Source organism: Blennius ocellaris (assembly GCF_963422515.1).
Source record: "Blennius ocellaris genome assembly, chromosome: 1".
NCBI classification, from domain to species: Eukaryota; Metazoa; Chordata; class Actinopteri; order Blenniiformes; family Blenniidae; genus Blennius; species Blennius ocellaris.
The window spans coordinates 26455709-26469204 of NC_137650.1; the positions used below are offsets into that span (position 1 = coordinate 26455709).

At 42.1% G+C, this 13496-nt stretch overlaps 1 protein-coding gene across 2 annotated transcripts in view; it reads right to left on the reverse strand.

Moving 5' to 3' along the window:
* The window catches only part of ankrd11 (ankyrin repeat domain 11), a 112240-nt gene that overhangs the window by 76595 nt on the left and 22149 nt on the right, over positions 1-13496 (reverse strand). For both annotated transcript variants that reach the window (XM_080497003.1, XM_080497002.1), the window contains exon 2: positions 4950-5020. The gene's annotated coding sequence lies outside the window, so the exon portion shown is untranslated. The remainder of the gene's footprint in view (positions 1-4949; positions 5021-13496) is intronic.

The following is a 13496-nucleotide window of genomic DNA, read 5'->3' on the forward strand; positions in this document are numbered from 1 at the left end:
AAAGCACACTCAAGCCCAACTCCAAATGCAGAGATGAAGCCACGCTAGTATACAAATAAGAACTGGAGACATGCAACCCTTGACTAGATTTTAGAGAAAAGGCTCATTTCGGAGCACATTCATTGCTATTCATACATTAAAATAACTGCAACAAAGTCACTGCATCTGATCACCAGTTAGACACAATCAAGTGGAAAACAATGCAACATACAATTCTTGTGATTATAAATGATTTACACAATAATCACTAAGGTACACTTACAAAACGCCAAATTGGCGTTTCACAATAATTAAATTTGAAGAGAGGGAAGCAGGTATGACTCAAGGAGAGTATGACATGTCGGGATACTTTTTTAAAATACAGGGTTGGAGCTGATTATAGAATAAGCAAAAGGGAGAATATGCAGCAATTCCAAGACCACCAACATTATAAAGCAGCAGCAAGGCTAAGTCAGTCTAACCATCAGGTACAGATCCTGTTTGTGCGTGCGTGCATTAACATGTACTTAAGCTTGTGGAAAACAGTGCCTGGGAAGCAACTGTGACCTCCCAGCGAGAGCAGAAAAAGCACTGAAGCACAACAACAGCCTGTGCTCTTGGCTGAGCAGAGAGACTACTATATTTGTTCCAATATATGTCAGTCGTTAGAAAACAGGAAGGGCTTAAGTGGAAATTCAGGTAGATTTCACTAAGGCAAATAACCAACCAACATGGTTCAAACATTGAGGGCCTTTGCAGCAAATGGCACAAGTGGTGGACTCGAGGCTAGAGAAGCGGACGTGGGATTGGGAGTTCGCAGGTTGGGACCCCGCAGCTGAAGGGTCACCACTGTGACAGTTCAAGATGCACACAAAAACACTATGAAAGCTTTCTGACGCTGCTGCTGTGCATTTTAAATGGTAAATGGGATGTATTTATATGGTGCATTTTCGACAGCAATATTGCTCACATTCATCCATTCACACACCGACTGTGACAATCTCCATTTAAAGGAAATCAAGGGCACAGCGGCGAGCCCAAGGACACTTACTGGATCAAACCACCAACCTTGGGAATAGAGGTTGGCAGATCATATTTTGTTATACAAAGGCTTGAAGAAACAGACCTTGTTGTTGAAAAATTATATTGGTTGTATGTATAATGGGTGAAAGTAGCCCAGAAAAGTACACTCAGAAAAAAATGTTGCTTTTAAATTAATGATTAAAAAAGGAACGGAAAGCATATGGTGTGTGTACAGACTTTAATTCAAATGCAAATACAATATAAAGTACATTATTTGTTGCTGCACTGTTAACATGTAAACAAGACACCAAAGATAAAAGCTATTCAATTTGAACAGGCATACATTTGGATTGTAAACATGCTACTCAAGTTCCTAAAAAGCAAAGCTTGAATTAGAATAAATGAAATTGTTGATATATTTAATGTTGAATTTAGTACAGGGGAACAATGCTCATATTTTTTGACAGCAAGTGACTTCTGGTGCCCAGTAGGGCGAGACCCGAATATCCAAATATTTGCTCAATGTGGTGTTATCCGGATAATCATTTCGAGATTGAATTCTTAACATCCCTCCCCGCCACACGAGCTGAACCTTCAGATATTCGGCATTAATTGGGCCCAAATATCCGGAGCACAAAAATTGCTATTGTGACCAGCACTCATGCCAACATACTTTCATGCGTGATTCTTTCCCCATTGATGTATTTTTTCGTCAACCATCCCAACTCCAGAGAGGGAGAAAAAAAATGTAGTAAGGAAGAGCAAGCCAAAAACCCAATTCGGCAAGATGTTGTGCATAAATCTGCCACCATGTAATACCCTCTATCCTTTTCCTCACGCCTACGTTACTCACTTTTCCTCAGTCAAAAATGCTAACAGGTCTGAACCTCCGTTACGCGAGCGCACCGGCCTCCCACTCTCACTCTACCGACGGTGGCATACTGCCAGGTGGGGAACAGTGTGTTAGTGTGTGTGCGTGTGGGTGTCAAGACAGTGACACCAAAAATACAGAATTAGGAAATATTTACAAGATGTCTCACAGCCGGTCAACCTTGAGAAACCCGAATCAGAAATACGACACTCTACAGATGAACCCTCACCTTCAGTGTAATCACTGGCCATGCTGCTGTGCAGTAAAACGTAGCACTGGGACTCGTTACTTCTCATCTTCCTGAAAACCGAACGACCTACAGCAGACCTCAAATTCCTGCGCCTGAGATGTGAACTCGCTGCCATTCAGCTCGTTATTAGCGTATTTCTCCACACTCCGTGCCACAGTGCTTCGCCTGTTCCCCACAAACAGACTCCTTCTATACAGCATCAGTATGCAGTCTGCCCAAGGGGGAGGTGGAGGAGCGGCATAGGGGAGGGGGGGAAAAAAAGGGAAGGTTGGGAAAACAAAGCTTCTATGGTCGTCTCTCCACACCGGGCCAGGCCGAGCTGCAGAAGCGGGGGCGAGTTATGTAATGTGACTGGCAGGACCCACTTCCCTGTTCAGACCTGACGCTCACACTAATCCCCACTGAGGAACAAGCCCTGCTTTGGAGAAAAAGGAAGAGATAGTAGGGGAACCGTGAGAGAACCAGTGGAGGAGGTGTGATTACAAGAATGTTAGCCTTTCTATTGCACCAAATCAAACACACAGACAAGTCCCATCTCAGTTGCCCAGCTCAAAGACAGGATATCAGCTCTTCGAGTGGCTCGCTACAGCATAAAGAGAAAGCCTTTTCACACTACGTTTGTCTGTCACGTGTGACAATGATACACGCTCGCAACACTTTCATTCCCGTTTCAAACCAATATAGGTAGATAACGAGTGCTCTTGTTAAGCAATACATGCATTTTACTTCTTTACATAATCAATTGTCCTATTGAAGGTACGGCTTCTTCACTGGATGAAGAATCCAGTGCAACAGCTCTGGTCGAACATAATGGAGTCGTCACGTACAAAATGTTGGGATCCAAGAGATCCAAGTTGGATAAAGTGGTATAGAAGATGATTTCAATAAGCAGAAACAAACTTGCCTTATGCATTCGCCTCAGAGACTCATGTAAAAAACCTCTGTAGACATTATGTAGATTTTTTTTTTCTCCAAGCACAATAACCTCTCTAGCAATGTGGACAATTGGTCACAACACAGGTAGTGGGATTAATCTCTAAGGAAGTAATTTGATTATTATGCCAAAGATTCTGTCTCACATTCATGTTAAAACACAATGCGATGTCTAAGCAACGAACCAGGTGCCATGCTGTGGCAGCCAACCGGCAATAGAGAAACTGCTAGACTTAAACCAGACCCCAAAATATTCTCAAAACTAACCCACTGACACCAAGTCACTAACAGACTTCCCTAAAACTCAGTGAAGAAACATGATGTACAGTGACATGGCAGGAGCTTCCAATGCCAGTGAGGAAGATGAACCAAGATGCAATGAAATCACAGGGAAAGGGATAAGTAATCACAAGGACCATCAATCAGTCAGTTCGGCTAACCGCAGAGTCCAGGTGGAGGATTTAAAGCAGTTAAAAATAAAAGTCTGATTCTGATTTACTGAGCTGCTTGCCTGGAAACCATGTGACTGGCATCACATGAGCTGAGGGGGGAGGAGAGTGGCACACACACACACTCTACTGGCATCATAATAAGCTTTGTGATCAGTTTCCTTGGTTTCCACGGACAGTAAGCAGATATAGGCAGCTTGGAGAGGTAAACACAAGCAGCTCTTTGCGGGTGCACAGCCACAGGCACGTAGACTTAAGAGATGCCGGTAGGAGAGAAAGATGGTAAAGAAACAAAGAGTGAGGTGAGAGAGAGAGAGAGAAACTTGTGCAACAGAAAAGGCGGATACACCGATGTTGCAGCTGTTGGTGTCAAGGCCATCTGCAATCCAGGCACCGATCAATCAGCAGCTAATCTTTTCAAAAACATATGACGGTTTTATGATTCCTGACTAAAACAACCATCACTGTTTATCTTTAAAATGTTCCGTCTTTGTGTGACTTGCATGCTTTTTTTCCGAGTCTGTGCCAAAAAAAGATGATTGACATTTCCAATATCCCTCTATTGATTAAATTTATGTTCCTTTTATGAGTCCCTTATATGACTGCCATTGTTGTGAATGCAAACCACGATTCACTGGATTTCATTTCAACATTGCAAAGTCATGTCTTTAGGAAGGACTGTTGTGAAGTCTGTTGTGTGCATGTGAAGCAGTTGAACCTGAGAGCAAGTCCCCCCCAAAAAATGCTTTAATGGTTATTAGCCTAAATTCGATACTTGATCGAGATGGTTTTAACTGCGATCACATTCACTGGAGTACGTTATTGTGCATGTGCAAGCAGAACAGATACATGGTAATGGAAGGCTTTTTGTTGGACACATGCTAGTTCTGCACTACAGAAGCTGTGACCTACTTTTCACACACACACACACACACACACACACACACACACACACACACACACACACACACACACACACACACACACACACACACACACACACACACACACACACACACACACACACACACACACACACACACACACACACACACACACACACACACACACACACACACACACACACACACACACACACACACACAAAAGGACAGGAAAGCAGAGGTTAGACATGCACTAAGCCCCATTCTTAATACATGCATTCCAGTGGATAGAGCTCAATGCTGCTGTGCTTTCAGTCTGCCTGTTGGTACAAGCATCTCCAGCACACAGTCTCCTGCATACCTAACATTAAAGAGAGCCTGATGGTTGCATTACGCGTACACACACACACACACACACACACATACACACAAGATATGTACCAGCATCCAACAACAGAGACAGTGCTAACAGTGGTACAAGAAAAGTTTCCTTAAAAGGACAGAGAATCAAGCGGATGCTTGTATTTTTTTTCCCAAATAAGTGTTGTTTGTCAACATACCGATTCCATGGCTGTGGGAGAATGTCAGTGGGCTAAAATCCAACTTGAAAAACACCTGCTGCTTCAGAATCCTGCAAAACAAGACACAGACAAAAGCAAGGATTGATTACAGAGCCAACACAAGCAGCGTCACGTTCTTTATGATGGTTTCATATAGGGATGGATGCAGAGGGTCATGTTTCTCCTCCCAGGATCAGTTCTCCCACAGTTCTCTGGGAAACAGAGAAGCCCGTGGAAACCAAACACTGAGTGCTCCAACCCTGGTGTTACTCCAACATATCCAAGCCCTACATCCACATATACCCTCATATGTTTTTGCTGAGTCATAAACTCGCTCCTAGTGTTGTACTGGAATACTGATGCATTTCCAAACATTAAGGTGAGACTTGGGGAAATGCAGTCATCAAATAAGCTCCACAAAGCTCAGAGGTAAGAGAATAACAATATTTGAGAATAATAAATGTCACATATTGTGCACGCCAATGGAAATGGAGACAATAAGAGCACGCAATAAAAGACACACACACACAAACACCCGTATTTACAACAATAAACAAAGAAGAACGTTCAACTCTTCAATATGTAAAATGTACATATTCACAGTATTTACAAAGGATAAATGAGGAAGGTGTCTGATTGTATTGGATCAACATTGTTAAACAGTTTATTGCAGCAGATTACACAATGGCGTCGCTGCAGAAAACACAGAAGCAAGAAGGGAAAAACAATAATACCTGTGGTCTCCAATAATTTATTTAGCGGATGATTAGAGATAGCTGCAGAGTGTCGCAATGTTTATCACTTGTAGCAAAGCGGCAAGGTCTGATCCTCGAGTCTATGTCGGGCTTGGCTGCCTTTCTATGTGGAGTTTGCGTGACATCTGAGCGTGCTTGTCCGAGGGCTCCTGCTTCTTCTCACATTTGAATAATATTCATTTAGACTTGTTGGCCATTTTGAATCGCACCGGAGTATGAATGCAAGTGTGTATGTCTATCGCTCTCAGTTTGCACCCTGCGATTGACTGGCGGCCTATCCAAGCTGCACTCTGCTGGGTACTCCGTCCACTGGAAAATCAAAGATCTGGCCAGAAGCAAGCGGGCTGGTAGTTGAACCACGACTGTTGCAGCGGCGCTTCAATGGACACATTATTTGTAGCAGCTTGCATTGGGAGAATATTAGAAATAGCTGTACTACAGTGATGAAACATACTCGTAAAACTGTTTTTCCCTCAAGCACTGATGGCAGTATTGCCGAGAATGCATGTCAAATTGTTGAACTGCGCCACAATGGCCTCGGTATCAACCATGCAATGACTCTTGCATTTCAACGACAGAGTCTCGTTTTCACGCTTCTCGACTAACCTGGTAAGTGAGAATGTCTAAATAAATGGGCCGTGCCTATAAAGCAGAGATGCATTTCACATAATTCAAGTGAGAAACCTTTCTCCATACTGAAGAAATGGGCTACTGATAATCTGTTATGCTTTGTAATTATTCCCAGAGGTATGTTTCCTGTCTGTTGGTGACCATCTGGCTATGATCTCAGTTGTGCCCGCAGCTCAAGCATTAAACAGTCTTGTACTTTGTCTCACCGTAAATCTGTGTTCATTCCTTCAACAATATACTGTAATCACTGTTCAGGTAAGAAAGAAAAATATTCCAAAAACTATTTAGTCATTCATGTTGGGTACTAAAACAGAAGTATTCATGTGAAGTAATAGCAAAGTACTTCCAAAATCAAACAACTCAACAACGTAAAAAAAACATTGAACAACACTTGAAACAACCTGTACACGTAGTCAAATAATTTTTGTCCCAATCATCGCACAAACCAATGCATGATGGGGCTTTTAAATCATAATCTGACAAATTATTGTAAAACATGAAATTATTAATAATTATTAATAATTATTATTATTATTATTCAGTATTAATTATTCATCTATCACTTTTAAGAACAAATACTCTCAATCACAAGGAAAATATACAGGAAACAGAGAACTGGCCTTATTGGGACACTACAGCAAAGGGATAAAACACAAGCCCAGATTCAGTATTTTAGTTAAGAAAAATAGAAATGTATCCAGAAAAATGGTTAAAACGGTGGCTCAAATTAAATAAATGTTTCATCAGGGAGTCAGACCAGTTAAAGGACAGCACAATAATGCATCCACAAATGATATCCCATCCACAAATCCAAATGTTTTAGTGCAAATAAATAGAATACAGCAAGAAAATGTAATATCTTCAAAATAAGTACAATTCCATCATGTCAATTTTGAACAATATAGCCTGGAGCAATACACAGTGAAAAGTGGTTTTCAATTCTGACTCGACTATCTGCATTTGCAGAACCGGCTCACAGGCCGGGCTGGACCCTTTGGCGTCCCGGATTTTGGCCCACGGACCATATGTGGGAAGCATTCGATGAAGTGTTGCAGTCACAACAGCGATGCTTCAGTCAGTGAACCGATGGTAGCCCTTCCCCCAGTCCTCTGCCAGCTATACAATGAGGACAAGGGTTTATCAGGGTTTAGGCAGCAGCACATGGGAGGGTGTTTAACTGAGGCCCAGCGTTGGGGTAACATTCCAGTGATTATGGGACACAACCACAAACCCCACCCTGAGCCCACATTTGTATCATAATTCTGCTTTTTAAAGGCACCATAAAGACACTGAAGGCCAGCAGCAAGTAGCACCTTGTCCTCAGATTAAGCTCAGGCAGGGTGGCAGGTGGGAACGCAAGGCAGGATTAAGGCCAGACCTCCCCAGGATGGCCTGAGTGGTAAGGAGGATGATGATGGTTAGTTGCGCATTTGCATTTGTGCTGGAGTGGAACTTGTGGGGCATTCCCAGCGGGAAGCACAGGATTGACGGATTGTAATAATCCCGCCGGAAAGAACAACACTACCCTCCCAGCAGAGTTTTGGATTGAGCCCACAAACAAACACTTTTTGTGTTCGCCTGAAAAACTGACGAGGTATGGTGGCACTAACGTGCAAAGCACTGAAAGCAAATCCAAACGCTACCTGCTGGCGAGTCTCGCCGCGTAAAGAAAGAAAATAAAATCCACGTTATTTACAAAAAGTGACATATTGTGATTTACCATTTTAAAATATGAAGAGGAAAGAAAAAAATATTGGGGGTAAGAGAAACTAAAGGTCAGGTGTGAAAAAAGGACGTAAGAGGGTCGAGGAACAGCCACGGCCCCATCCTGGATGACCCCGAAGGTAAATGCACATTTTCTTTGTAAAGAAGCATAAACACAAATGGGGCACTGCGTGTTTGTTTTTTTCCGTTCTCCCATCATTCGACGATTAAATATGACAACGCATTCTTCTTCTTGAGATCATGCTAAATTAATACAGTGGCAATAACATTTGTAGGTATAACAGCCTCTGCATCATTTATACCCTTTTCAACCAAATCTAGAATGGATTTAAAATGCCATTGCTGGAGTTACTTAAATGTTGGATGGTGGTGGAGGGGAACGTGTGCTCGGCTCACAACGAGAACACCACCGGTCTGAGGCCTTCCTGTGTGCAGTCTTCATGTTTTTTATTTGCCACACATGAGTGGTTTTCCTTTCACATCCCAGAAAAAGTTGTTTGAGGTTTCATGGTCAGTCTTAATTGGCTGTAGGTGTTAATGTGAGCGACTGTCTTTCTGTGAGGACGGAGGGATCTTACGGTACACAACCATTAGCGAAACATGGAGGAACAAATAACCGCAGAATAACCCAGACCTTTAGTTCTTTGAAGGAGGCCCAAATGTTTCTTCAAAAGCTGCAGATATAAGTGATTGTGGTCTGTGAAAAGATTTAAATGACATCTCTGAATAACACTTTGTGTTGCTGTTGCATTTGCTTCATAAACCCATGTCAGAAGAACTGGATAAAAAAGCTTTGTTGAAGTCCTCTGTACACTGAACTACAAATTAGGAGAGAATGAGATTGACATATATGAGCAACGCACGCACACAAGGTCTGCTGATTTGCCACATTTGTACAAACTAAAAACAATCTGATCCAAAAAAGCAACTATGAAGACATTCATTATTGTATATGTGGAAGCATGTTGTCAATATTAATCAACATATTGCTCTTTCCTAGAACTAGGGAAAGGCTGCGATGAAAAAGTGACATGTAAACGTTGAAGTTTCCTTCCTGCCTATGGTTCTATTTCAGCAGGGCGCCTGTCAAAAGCACAATACAATATCTACGGCAGGGGTATTCAACTAAAATGTTCAGAGGTCCATTTTGACATAATGTCTCGATGCAAAAGCCTTGAAGATCAGAACGTCTAACCATTTAGTGACACACACAATCCAAAATAACATGCATGTGAGGTTAATTGGTGACCATAGCTTGTCCCTCGGTGTGAATGCGAGTGTGTGGTTGTCTGTGTCTGTGTGTTTGCTCTGAGAGACTGGAGACCTGTCCATGGTGCATCCTGCCCTCGCCCATTGTAAGCTGGCATCGGCTCCGGCGTCGCGTGACCCTGAACAGGATAAACAGCAGAGAAGATGGAGGGATGTATATATTTACATCTGCATGTATTCAAAAGGTGATTGTCAAATCAACTGAATTCAGTGCAATTCAAAACAGCTTTGACAATATGCATCATCATGTAACTGAAAATATATGCATGACTGCCAATTGAATTGAATTGAATTGAAAACAGTTGCTGAAGTTGAGAATCAGCTTATTAATAAAGCAAACAAAAAGAAGATGCACTCGGATGAATGTGAACGTGCGTCTTAGGATCCTGTTGGACTGGTCATACTGGACTCTCGGACTACTGATTTTCTGCGATCTAACGTGTGATTTCAGTGGGTTAGTCTGTTCAAAACTTTTATGTTTTGTCTCATAAATGCCATTTTACTTCACACTTAATAAGTGCGACATTTTCTGAGCAAATGAGACTCATGGGTTTAGTGCTCCCAGTGAGAAGAATGAACGCAAATTACTTTGTACATTCCACATTAAATCCTCAATTTCAAACCCCCCCCCACCCCAGCGCCACTCTGTGTGGCTGCTACTGAAGGGTCATTTCGGGAGGGAATTTCCCCTCCGGGGATTAATACTGTGCTATAAAATAAAAAATAACTATCTAAATCACCATGACAACAGGTTCACTTAATTAATTCTGCATTCAGTCTCCCTGTTATCCAACAGCTGACATATCAATGCTGTAGTAGAACACATAACTGTACTCATCACAGCCTAACACGTATTGCAATATATTGGTGAGGAACAGAACAGTTTGTGAGCAGTGGAGCAGTGATGTGTAGTCGAGGCTGCTGCCCTGCCAGCTCTTCTAAACACTGCTGTAAGTGAGACAGCTAGTGAAAAAAAACAAAACAAACCCTGGTTTTAAACAGTAACCTTCACCAAAAATTGGAAACCTTCGTTGATGCTGACAAGCTACGGCTGCAGATGAAGCGAAATCTTTTCACTGGAGCTTATTGCACTGGAGGGACTAAAACATTTGGTTGCAGCAAAGCGGAGCCTATTTCTCCATGACTTTACTTGCCGAACTGTTGCAACAGCTGTATCAACACAGTTAATGTCCTACTGTTTTAACTTAGCATGACTAGATCTCGTGTGTACCTCGGTGTCTCGCAGGCAGGGCTAAGGTAACAGCCTTATGAGTTGAAGAGACCCCTAGGATGTTATTAAGCTTGTCGAATATAAATGGTGCAAAATGCTGCCTGGTGCCAGCCAACAGTTAACAAGATATCCTGGAGGGGGACAAAAACAGCAACAGAACCAGTGGTGACAATATAACCAGAAGACAGGATCCTCTTCAGAAAGGAAAGAGAACCTGCCAGTTAGCATTTAATAAGAAGATCTTCACTCTTGAGCAACTTTTATCGTTGATGCTTTTATATGTGAAGTCTGAACCACATAATGCAAACACATCAGAGGCCAGAAGGTCTTTAGTGCACGTCTCAAGTTAGACCTCCGTCTGGCTGCCCTATCGGAGAACCAATCAGAGGCAGCTGAAAGGCAACCTGGAAAAACAGCACCAACGCTTATCTGATTTCATAAAGCATGTCAGGGGCTTTCAAAACAACATGCAAGGGCATTCACTTCAGGCACGACATGGGCACTATCACTTTTGTTATGAAGGGAATACTAAAACATGGGAAATATAAGAGGATTAGTTTCTTTGCGGTGGTGCTGGGGGTTCTGAGGATACCAGACAATGACGGCATCGTGTGAAACGATGGTGATTAACAGGTGCACCATTACGTCTGCACATTAGCATGGGGAAAATTATTAATGTCCGGTTTTCAGTGACAAGTCAGAGAGAACCAAAACAAAGTATGCAAACAGTTTGAGAACTCAACGTTATCCAGGCAGCCAAAACTTAGTGTTTTAGGATCCGCATGCTGAATTATGCCATGAGCAGGTTTCATAAACAACTCATAAGCTAAGCATGTTGAAACATTCCATAGCCTGCTATTTGGTACCAAGATTGTTTGTGAATTTTACTTGGAATTCATAGACTAGCAGAAAGAATTGGTTTGATGTTACAACAGAAGAAAGAAGTAGATGCTGTAAATGTCCCAAACATCCGTGCAGTGTTTGGCATCTTAATAAAACATTTAATTCCATGGACTTTCTGCTGCCCTGTGATGGACTGGTGAACTTTCTGGGGTGGACCCTGCATTCACTTAAAGTCAGCAACAAGTAAGTATGATGAGGCGGCATTAAAGATGGATGGACTCAAATCAAACTTCTTGATTCTGTTACTCAACGTAATCTATTCGGATTAAAAGAGGACAGCTAATCTGGCCAAACAAGATGAAGAGTTAAAAGTTGTCACAATAAGTGATTTTCTTAATTTAATGTCAATTCTTTTTCAATTTGAGGGTCAACTTACCAGGGAAAGCGGAAGCAATCAGACATTTATTAGTGAGTTTATACTCTGCGATCACACCATAACAAACTCATCAGTATCCAAACTAATTTGGAAATTGTACACCACTCAAAATTGAGAGCAATACCAGCAAAGTAGCAAGTCAAACTGAAACACCATACGATCGACATCACACTAATATCAAAAGGATGCCATCACAACACGTTCACAATGATTTGACGAATATGTTCACAATCAGCCGGTGTTTAACAGGGATGCAATCATTTTAGGTCGGCTTAACAATTCAACACTTCTAGCCAGCACATTAATTAAACAAATTAGTGCTTCATTTATGCACAACACTATTTAACCGTCATGCAGCCCTCCATCATTAGTCTGGGCTACAGAGCCAGCAGTTCTTCTCCCGATGGCATCATTTAGATGGATAGTAGATTTGAAACACTGCAGTATTAAATTGTAGGCATGTCCTCTTACAAAAGTGGATTGGTGGTGTTGTTGTCGAGAGAAATGATTAAAAAAGAAGAAAAAATGCAGTCACGTGTATGCTGCGTCACAAAAACAACACTAGTATATGGTATAAGTATAGTACAAACATATACTACATATAGTATAAGGCTCAATTGGAGTAATATGCGTACGCATTAAAATCACGCACTAGACGTTTACCAGCACTAAAAGACATGTTCCAGCTAGCTTGCCACGCTCAGGCCTAATTGACATCCTTTACGCTGCCATCCAGCCCAGTCTGTCTAGATAATGCAGCTCATCACGTGGTATAATGAATCTGCAAAGCTGTGATTCAACCCAACTTAGTCACTGGGAAGATCCCCAGTTTTACCAAACACAATCCTAATCAGCCTTTTGATATTATGACTGAATTGATTGAAATCAGCTGCAGCGGCCTGCAATTTCACAACATTCATAATCAAAATCAATATCAATATCTAGAGAGCCAATAATTTCGCCACACAATATAAGAAATCTACGTTGTTAAATACAATATGTATTGGCTTGATGGAGAGGGGGGCCAGGACCTATATGCAGTGTACAGAAAGCCGTCACCAGAGAGCTCGGTGAGGGTCAGTGCCGTGATGTCAATGATAAACCCGCCCCTATATTAAGTCTGAGCACTAAACCAAATAAACAAAAGGAAGCAGCAGCAGCTCAATATAACAGCCTGGGCTCAGCCCGCAGTATGCCGAAGCATCAGGTAACAGACCTTATTGTAATATCTTCACTAATTAGATTCAGTCATCTGCCTTTCTATGTGCAAACACTGGAGGGGAAACCTGACACTGGAGGGTGTGGGGGAGACAACTGGGGGGTAGGGGGGATGGGCCAGGGGGAGGAGGGAGAAAAAGAGATGCACACCACACCTCTCCACTTCAAAAACATCTACATTATTGATAAAGCCTAGTTTCCTCAGCAAGGGACTGGAGCACACCGATCCACCAAATCTCCAGCATGAGCAGATAACACAGCTGGTACACAGGCAGCTCAGTTGGTGTGAGTATCTCCGAGCATCAAATATACCAGCCGAGATAAAGCAGGAGCATAGAAGAGGGCGATGACAGGCAAAAAAAAAAAAAAAAAAAGCAAACACAGAGTCGAGGCCATAAGAAGAGGGTAAAGGGCGTTAAGGGATAAAATGATTTGGTAAA